The sequence below is a fragment of the Nasonia vitripennis genome, chromosome 2 (genome assembly GCF_009193385.2).
Source record: "Nasonia vitripennis strain AsymCx chromosome 2, Nvit_psr_1.1, whole genome shotgun sequence".
NCBI lineage: Eukaryota > Metazoa > Arthropoda > Insecta > Hymenoptera > Pteromalidae > Nasonia > Nasonia vitripennis.
This window is the reverse complement of record NC_045758.1, coordinates 18,418,069-18,428,813: the sequence shown is the minus strand read 5'-3', so window position 1 is coordinate 18,428,813 and position 10,745 is coordinate 18,418,069.

Genomic DNA, 10,745 nt, shown 5'->3' with positions numbered 1-10,745 from the left:
GCTGCCTTCTCTCACTACTCTCATGCAAACACACACGTAACCTGCTCGTTCATACATGCGCATTGAAAAGAGGTTTGTAAAAATGTAATTAGTGTTAATTATCTTATAAATTGTTAAATATGCAAATACTTACATTTATCCAGTCTGCGCCATAGTAGGTTCGTTTCCTCAATCAACATTATATTCATGGATACGGCAAGGATCATAAATTTCTATTGTTACCGTTTCTTTGTTATATGCTTCGATTTTTGACTGTTGATTCTGAGTAAATTTTTTATTTTCAACGTCAGAATCAGAACTCTCTCCAGAAACCGTAATCATTCCAGACATCTTAAGGTGGGATTCTGGTGTTTTTCGACCAAAACATCGAAAAAATGTTTATTTCTTTAAAGTGTTCTAAAGAATGCGTAGAATCTAGTATCAAGTTCCTTTTATGGGGATAAATTTTATATACATGAAAAGTAAGCTATAGTAGTTTAAAAAAAAATAATACGTTTTTCGATTTTTTAATAAAATTCTAAATGCGTGGATTCTAGTGCATAAATTGCTACACATTTAATTTTAATATTGATTTTTAAACGACGAATAGGTAGTTTGAATGCAAAATGAAAACGTAAGTATCATTTTATCCAATCGGCCCAGTCTGTGAACCCTGCTATAGATGGCGGCACAAACGTTTATACGGTACAAATTTTTCTGCTGTGCGAGTCTATGTTTCTTACATACTTATATACCATACATGTAAACAAAATATATGTATATGCTAAAGTTGTAGTTGTATAATTTATAATTTATTAATTTATAAATTACAACAATGGATGCTATATATTCAAAGTGGCATAAACCGAAGCCAAAAAAAAATCGTAAAAGTGCTACGAGTGCAGCTAACCTAATAAAAGCTCGAGCAAATGTAAACAAGACTGATCAAAATAAAAATGCAACAAAAACCAGTGTTCCAAATCGTAATTCTCTCAGTGAAAAACCTTGCACTAGAAGTATTTCTAACAATACAGTAAATGCTATGCAAGCTAAACTGCAAGAGTCAGCAACAACAAGAAAATTGGAGTTTACTGATATGTTAAAAAGTTCAAGTGATGTTGATGAGGAAGAAAACATGTTTATTAACATAAATGTGAATAAACATGGCGAAGATCTGTGAGTGATTGTGAAATGAGATATATGACAATGCTATCTGATGGTGACGCTAAGACATTCAATCATTTATCCTCATTTAATATTTATTCGGATCCATTAGCGAAAGAAGAGTGCATCAATCATGTGGCTATACGCTTGTCTACAGCTTTAAGAGAAATAGTAAAAAGTTCTAAAGCAAAGGGGATAACACTTGATGGAAAGTCAGCTGGATCGCTGACCAACAAAGTGATTGGCACGCTTGCTGGATATTATAGGAATGCTATTGTTCGCAATGAAAACAATGTACGGGACATGCAAAAACAAATTATGGCTACTTTATATCATTGTAGTTCCACAGATAAAAAGCACAATCATTCACTGTGTCCTCAAGGAAAGCAGTCTTGGTGCTTTTACAAGCGTGTTGTAGCAGAAAAAAAAGCCGCATAGTCATACAAGTATGCAAGTGTTTTTGAATCAGGTTGTTGTAGAAAATATTCTACCAATATATGAAAGATTGTCAAATGAAGAATTATTAGCTCGGTGCACCCAAGGACTTACTCAAAATGCCAACGAGGCTATACATTCAGTGCTGTGGAGAAAGTGCTCCAAAAATAATTCTTCATCAAAAACTAGAGTAGAAATTGCTGCAGCTCATGCAGTTTCTGAGTAAAACCTGGGTCGTCAAAGAAGTGCTGAGATACTTGCATCAATTACAAACAGTAAGATGACAAGTCACGCAGAACAAATTACGACTCAGCAGGATAAAAAAAGGAAACTCTCAAGTGACAAGAAACATGAACCATGAGTCTAAAGCTGCAAGTATAGTAGCAGGCAGTAATCGACAAGAGTCATTAAAAGTACAATCAGAAGGTGTTACATATGGTGCCGGATGTTTCTAAGTGAGTTCTAAAATTTTATATAAATTTTATGATAAGAGTATAAATATTAATCAAGAGAATTAATAATTTTATACAGTTTTACAGGATTACAGGATTTGAGATTATTATTATTTGATGACTGAGATCAGACTGATGCTTAGTGAGGTTATGTAAATATAAAATAAGAAGATATTAATGTTAACATTAAAAACCAAAGTACGGATGATTATGAAATCATTTTGTAAAGATTTATGTACAGTGAAATAGATTATTTATAAAATATTATGAATAACAGTACTTTTTTACAAAAACCTCATTTTCTCAGCTTTAAGTTTTGAAATATTCAAAATGCATCCTGCACAATGCATTTCCATTTCATGATTCCAGCAAACTACGGTGAATTCTTTGTTATTTTTACAGCCAATTATAGTGATTACATTTTTATTATAGCTCATATGATATTAATGGCAAATCCGATAGATCAAAATTTATTGTAATTTAACTCACTTTATTATTAATTTTATGCATTCAAATGACATATTTATTTATAAAAATAAAAAAAAATTATTTGAAAATCTAATCACTATAATTGTTTCATATTGGCTTAAAGATTACACTCAAATTTTCTGGAATCATGAGATGCAAATGGGTTGCGCAGGATACCTTAGCAATATAGCTAAATTATAATAAAAAATTCTGCTTCATTTGCATTATCCAACTAAATATTAGATAAATTGGGCTGAAAATTTACATAAAATCATATTTTTTTATATACATAATGAGGTCAATATCTTAGCTGACTAGATCTAAAGGGGGGAAAAAAGTGAAAACACCAGAACCCCACCTTAAATAATATCAAATACATAAATATTTTGTAAATGAAAATGAAAATATATTTTTTGGAATTTATACAAATGGACATTTGTTTATATTTTATACATGGACTTGCATGACGAAGTGTTTTAAATTGACCTTGCTTCTGTTTATATTTACTAGAACGTGCAATAATCCGTGCTGATTTCGGATTCATCCAACTTTTGCAAACTTTATTTCCTAACCTATTTGCCATTTTTTTAATTTACAGACAAATACACTTATTATAAAAAGACTGCTCGCACTATTTAAGTATTTATTAAATGAATATTTCGTCAATATTTTTATTTGCAAATAAGCCACTCTTATCCCTAGTAGTCCTCAGTTACGTCCGGAACAAACAGACGACCATAAGTTATTTTCATCAGGTGTTGAGTCAATTGGAGGTATAGGAACAAAAAGTTTTTCAAGCCACAATTCAGAAGATGATACAGAAAAAGAGGTTAGTTTTTATTTTAATGTTATGTAAACAGTAATACGAGTGAATGTTCATGTATTGTAAGTAGTCGATCCTGTGTTGTACTTGTCTATCGTGACAGGTTCATACAGGAGAATAAATTCAGTTTTGTAAGATTTGTGTGACTGAAAATTAGATATTTTAAATTTAGTGCATCAAGTATACTTAAAACTTGATGTACGTTCCCTTGTAATGTTTTTTAACATATTTCTGAAAGTTGGAGAATTTACTACAGCCAGAAGATGTACTTTGCTGTAAATTTCTTGCGCCAAAGGCGTTTATTGAAAAGTAACTAGATCTTCTGGTTAAGGATGAGTCACTAAACTTCACAAATATGTTGAAATACATGACAAGGGCTTGGATATCAAATTTCAAGTCTACAGTACATAACACTTTTACATAAATGGAGTTTTTCGATATTTCTTAGATTAAAAATTCCACATTTCAAAAGTGGTTCTACGTATACACTTGAAATTTGATATCTGAACGTTGGACTTTGTTTACTAACTTTCTTCAAATAGTACATTGTACAACAAGGGGCGAAAATGGGCTTTTCCAAGCGAGGATGATGTTTGAGCACGAGGTGACCGCATTCTGCGTATACGTGCAGGATCAAGCCCAAAATAAATCTGTCAGCTTAGTATTATGAGGGGAGTTCGCACACAAATTTTTAGCCCGATTGATTAAAGTCTTTGCGAGATTTCCGGAGAGCTTGCATTTCAAAACGACGTAGAGGATCGGGATAAAAAAAAATAGTTTTTTAGCTTTTGCAAAAGAAGCTTCTCCTAAAATTTCAGCCCGATCGGTCAAAAATTGCGTGAGATATCGCATCTCACACATTTTCCGCACACGGAACTATAAGGCACTTCCGTGTCGCGGTCGTGCCTAAAAACGAAAAACAAAACTGTAATGACGCCAAAGAAAAAGAAAGTCATTCGACAACATTTTCAGAATTTCATGGACCACTACCAATATGGAAAAATTATGATGAATATTCACTTAGGAAAAATCAACAGTTATGCCAATAGAGCAATTAGAGGTGCAAAAAAGCACGTGAAAATGATGGAAGAATTGGCAATAGAAGAATTCTCTGAAGATGATGAACAGAATCCTCTCGTCCAGCTTTAACATTCTGAAGCAGAATGAAACGTGATCGGCTACTTAAAGCCATATGTATAGTTTGAATATATAAAGATTTTTTTATTTTTATATTGACTAGTCTTTGTAATTACATAATACTAATGTAAAAAGTTTCTTTTGTACAAGATAAGTACTTAAAAATAAAATATAATTACTTATAGAAAAACTATTTAAGGCGGGATTCCACATATCCTCGACCGTGAGTTCCTGACGTGGGTTGAAACCACGATCATTGATTAATTAATATTATTAAATTGTTCAAGGTTATGTATATGCGATCTAACTTGGTAAGAACCTAATTACGACTACTCTTTTCTGTATTTTCTTCGATGTAGGGATATTTGCGCTTTACAAAAAATGATTTTGAACTTTTGTAGTAAAAAATAAGGGTATTTCAAAATGTAACTCATAAAAATATTTTTTTCTCCTTTATATTCTTTTGTTCTTAAAGTTTATTGCTTTTCCTAGACAATTATCGATTCTTGATAGTAAAAAATCAATCAAGAATCCTTGTCCTCAAGCTCAAAATTAATTCAAGTTGAATTTCCTAGGTGTTTGTTCTCGCCAATTATTTTGGATATCAAAGGCTTGAGGATGTAACAAAACATATGAAATTGTACGTAAAGATCAGTATGTAAAATTTTATGTGAAATATTACGTAAAGTTTTACAATTTTATTCGTACATGTGAAATTTTATATGTAATACTTTAAAATCTTTACATAAAATTTTATATAAAATTTGATGTAAATATTTTTGACAGGGTATGCACACGTAGTGTGCTTCAACAGATTTTCTTATGTGCACTCAGTTATAAAAAAAAGTTCCTCCCTTATTTATATTTGTTGCTTACATTAAATTTACAAATAACACTGCAACTAGGTTATGTGTGCACAAAATTGCGAAAACTAGAGTTTTGCTTTAATTTATAACTTTTTCAATTATATTTAAAATTAGATTGACTATTATGAGTGCACTTACTTAATTAACAATGAGGACAGCTCATTAAACTTGTTTAGTGTAGGAAATCTTCAGGCATGGTGACAGCGCTATAAATCATTCTTATATCAATTGCAAGTCATACTTATTTATCTAGATCTTGCAAGTTCATTGCTGTAACTGATGCTAATTATTTTGAGTCATACTTCATTATTAACTACAATTAATTCTTAACTTAACCGTCAATTCGGTGAACAATGTTATTCTCTAAGAAAATCTCAACATATCCAATTAATGAAAATAATTTTAGAAGTCCCATAACTTAAATGAAAGTTTTTGACTTTTGAATTACATGTAAAGAATAATCCTGCTTGTATTTCTATTTCAATTTATTGCTTCCCTGGTAGAAAATTAACGGTTGAAATTCGTTAAAAAGTTAAGTTTAATTGGCCAGTTTTATCAAATTTTAATGTAAAAAAATTAATTAAAATATTGCTAATATTTTAGTGATGCGTATCTATAATACCACATCAGTATTATTATTAAGTTAAAAATTGTTTTTCCCTTTTTTTGGCATTAAAACGTATATATATCTTATTACGTATATTTGGATTTTTTACGATTGTAACGTATCTTTCTACAATTTTTGGATTGTAACAGTCATTTGACAAATTTCAAGCAAAAGTTTTGTTTTATCATGAGTTAATGCGTCATATCTATCCATTTATAAAGGTTAAACGCTTATTTAGTTAAATCGTTAACCACAACTTAGCTAAGTGTCTTAAAACTTAGCTTATTAACCGTTAACATTTCTACCAGGGTTATTTACTTTCAAATTGAATTTAACAGAGCAACTAGGTTATGCATGCATGCGCAAGGCTTATAAACTATAGCAGTTTGTGTTATCTTTACATCGTAGAATTATGCTTTAAAATTATATCAGTTGACTATCCACAGAAATAACGATTAACAAACTTTACTCAAATAATCCGCTGCATTTAGATATTATTATTTGTTGTATGCTCAACTATGGAACTTCTTTAGCAAATTAAATTACCGTGCATACACAAGAAATAAAAACTACACTTATTTTGACTAGGGACGTAGAACCTTAAGTTAAAATTTTTAATTTAGATTTCCCAGCTGGTAAAAAGTTAAATTTATAAGATTAACTTAAACCAATTATGTAAAAAAGTTATTGACAATTAATATTATAAAACATGTCGTGATACAAATGTGTCACATAACACTGCACTAGCTAACGCGTTAGCTTATTTTTCTAGCAGACATAAACATACTAGTTATTAACTATTGATATTTTAATACAAAACTTTTTTAATATACACTACACTATCACTATTACGTAAAATAAAAAATTATTTACTTTATATATTTGAAACAATTTTTAATCACAAGTTTTTTATTTTTCAGATTTTAACCATATAAGGGATTAAAGAATAGTGGTAGCTCCGTGTATAATACTAATAAAATTGTAAGCATGCTAATACATATTTATGTAAATTCTTTATTATATTCTTGGTTAATAACATTTTTTTTCTTTTTCAGGTTTTCTATCTTCAAATTGTACTAAAGACAAATAAACTTACATCAACTAAATTTGTAATTAACGAAAGTTATGTGATTAATTAAGTCTGGTGCAATTTTTGGTGCATAGTTTACTGATTATTGTTATCCTATACTTTTGGAAAATTATTGTAACTGTTAAAATATAACATTAAAGAAATCTAATAATTATTTGTATTTTTTTATTTTATGCACTGTTTTTAATAGAACAGTGACCACAATTAATCTTACGTATAATCCTAGAAAAATAATACCCATCCATATAGATCCACATTCCTTATCGGTCATATCCGTACATAACTAGCCATAGTCATCAGCCTTAAATAGCCAAATAGCCATAGCTATCAGCCATAAATAGCCAAATAGCCATATAGCCATAGCCTTTATAAGCCGCAAACAGCCAAAGCCATATTAGCCTAACTACCATATGCAGCCATAAACAGCAACTGCCACGTTTCAACAAAAATAAATGTCACATTATTTAACTCTACCAAAGATAAATTAAACCAAAAACATTTAGTGTCATTCATATTATATATTTATTATTATTATTACTATTATTCTTTCTTATTTAGCCTATTCTTGGTCTGCTCTAAGCGATTCAGCATCGATTAACCAACTTTAAGTCATTTTTATACTGTTTTATAAGACTACAATTAAAATGTATGATAATGTTTCACAAAGTTTCACAGAATGTGGACGAAAACGTGTTACGTCAGGTGATTTGCTGGAAGAATCTGACATTGATTATTTTCTATTATTACTAATAGCTTTTTCAAAGTATAGGCCTTTTTCAACTTTGCTTTTATACGCAGGTTTTGTTTCAGAAATTCCGAAAAATCAGAAGCATATACAAGTAATATATTTATCATCACCATGTAATGATGAAAATAATGATAATGGACATTGGGTAACTTCTTACTATGACACTGATTATATTTATGTTTTTGATTCTATAAATAGTACGGTAATGCACAAGGATTTAGAAAGATCATTAAAAATGCTGCATCCTTATTATTTTAAGGAAGGTAAAGTAGTTACTTTTCCAAAGGTTCAACAACAAATGAATAACAAAGATTGTGGGATTTTTGCAATAGCTTTCGCCATAACTTTATTATGCGAAATAAAACCACATCTAGTTAGATATAATACTCATAGCATGCGTCCATATTTATTGAAATTACTGGTCAATAACTACATTGCATATTTCCCTTGTAATACACCAAATGTAATTACCTATCCCTATGAATGTTCAACCTAGAAAATTGTATGATACAAATATTATCATTAATAATTGTTGTCTAAATGATGAACACATAGATTATTTTCATAAAATGTTGCAACAACTTTCTACATATAAACCATGCTCGACATTGTATTTACAGAATATTTCTAAAATTTCTGAAATAAATGAAAATGACAAACATATACAAATTTTATTTCATCGTGGCTCCAGAGTAGGTCATTTTATATGTACGTATTACGATACTGATATTTTATTTGTGTATGATTCAATGAATAATAAAAAATTACATAGTGATTTTACTACAGTTTTAAATAAATTACATCCTTATTGTTTCAATGGACAAAAGAAACCAATAACATTTCAAACAGTTCAGTCCCAAAGCTATAGCCTTTGCTGTAACACTTTTATTTGGTTTCAGACCCGAGACAATGGTCTATAATCAAATTGAAATACGGAAATATTTGTTAAAAATCTTTGAAACTAGATCAATTGAACATTTTCCGTGTTTAAATACTTTTGGTAACTATTGTTCACAATTTTATTCTAATTCAATAACCGAAACAGGAACTTCAATTCCGGGTTTAAGTAACAATGTTATGCAACAGAAAACGATCGATCAAAATACTGATGAAACATTAATAGATAATATTAAAGAAACAAATATACATAGTCTCGTAATCAAGAAACAAAGAACATATTATGAAAAACACAAAGACAAAATTTTACAAGCACGGAGAGAAAAACGTAAAATGAAAAAATGTATAACTGTACATACTAATCCAAGGGAAATCGATGAAACTGTGTAAAGTTTAGTTGACCAATTGACACCTTCAAAAATAATTAATAATGTCAATAAAGAAAAAACATGCAAAGTCACAGTAGATATTAAAAAACGTACTTCTTCTCTAACTAATTACGAATCAAGTTCAGAGCTAAATTAAGCTAAATTATTAAATTAAATAAACGCGCACGATTACAATAAAAACAACATTAATTATAATAACTTATCTAATTGTTATACAAACTCTGAAAGTAAACAAAATTTATGTAGTAAAAAGTCAGACATTTATTTAAATTATAATAGTAACAAAAGTTTAAAAAATAAACAATATTACGAAACTTGCAAGACAAAGATACTAAGTAATAATAGAATATATTATTTAAATAACAAAACTGAAATATTAAATAAGCGTAAAAACAATTACAAAAGAAAGTGTGAAAAAAGATTAGCAATACAAAAGAAATATTGCGATAAAATTAAAGAAAAAATGGCAATGGCAAATAAAATTAAAAAAAAATACAATGCGATTATTGTTGTTAAGGATAGTACGATTAAATTGATAAAAAACACTGAAAATTTTACAACTAAAATTATGGTTAAATTAGATTCTTCAGTTTCTTCGTCTCAATGCAGATTAGAAGCTGAAAATTTAGTATCTACGTCTATTTATGTAAGAGATAATTACATTAATGCAGCAAAAAAATGCTTAACAAATCTTAGAAATAAAGTTGAATTATCATTAACTCGATCAGGTGATGTATCTATTGTGGATAATGTAGAGTGTGCATTAACTGCTTTATGCGGTAGACCTAAACATACCTCCTCTTCAGAACCATAGTTTGCCGGTGCTGCGTATGATTTTCGGCTTGGTTTATTTAACGATTTTAATATTGATAATAAAGTTATTATAAATGAAAAAGGACAAAGCACTAATATTTTGCTATTTTTTGAAGAAGTCTGGGAATGCAATGGTTATTGTAAAACTATCGATGTCGATATATTAATTGAACTACAAGTTTTTTTTTGTAGAAGTCCTTAAAATAACTTTCAGAAGTGCTTACAAGTTTCTTTTGTCTATAGATATATGTCCGGCTCAATACCATGATGTTGATAAACTGGGGCATCCAATTATTTGTTATGATCAACCACTATTATGTAGTTTTAAATTTTTAAAATTACAAGTTTTATCATCTCATTATCCTTATTTGAGAACAATACAAAGATTCCTTTATGAATTAAAACATTTATTTACCATTATTTTAAATATAGAAAATGCTTTGTATGATGCAGATGTTGTGTTATTAAGAGATATTATACGAGAATCCAAAAAGTTTGGTGTACCCATCAAAAGCTACAAAAATACAAATCAAGTTAGTTTGGATGAATCAGAGTTAAAAGAGAAATTTAGCATTGACATTAAGGAATATACAAAAATAGTCACAGATCCACCTGCAATTCCATGTATTTCATGTGAAAGATTATTTTGTGCAAGAGACATTCTAATTTTTTACCAGAATATTATTAATGAGAATAATATTGTTTCCGAAATATTCGGTATTAAACGTAAAAGTCTTGTACAACAAATTAAGGAAGTACATGACGACGCTAATACTCCTACAGAATCTAATATTTGCAGACCCTGTTTGACAAATTAAAAAAAAAATATTATGCCATCAAATTGTGTTTTGAATAACCTTTTTGTAAAAGAAGTTCC